General features: G+C 35.2%; 1 protein-coding gene across 2 annotated transcripts in view; it reads right to left on the bottom strand.

Moving 5' to 3' along the window:
* fam169b (family with sequence similarity 169 member B) overlaps window positions 1–267 on the bottom strand; it is a gene marked incomplete in the record, with an annotated part of 6,295 nt that overhangs the window by 3,789 nt on the left and 2,239 nt on the right.

Consider the following 267-nt stretch of genomic DNA (forward strand, 5'->3'; position numbering starts at 1 on the left):
GTTACACACTGGACCTTTCAGTCATTATAATGAGAAAACATCTTGTTGTCCTAAGATGAATTAGACATTTCATTTATGATCTTCAGATAACAGGATATAAAAAAAAATGTTGCAACCTGGGCCACTCTCGGCTTCCGTACAAACCCATTTAAACTTTTTGCAACTAAGTGCAAATACATGAGCCACTAGAGAAATGTATGCCTTTCCAAAGACACAAATGTCCTCACAACGTCAAATGTTGACATCAGTACTAATTAAGTATATAGT

The sequence above is a fragment of the Morone saxatilis genome, unplaced genomic scaffold (genome assembly GCF_004916995.1).
Source record: "Morone saxatilis isolate NCDOM2014 unplaced genomic scaffold, NCSU_SB_2.0 Contig2, whole genome shotgun sequence".
Taxonomy (NCBI): Eukaryota; Metazoa; Chordata; class Actinopteri; family Moronidae; genus Morone; species Morone saxatilis.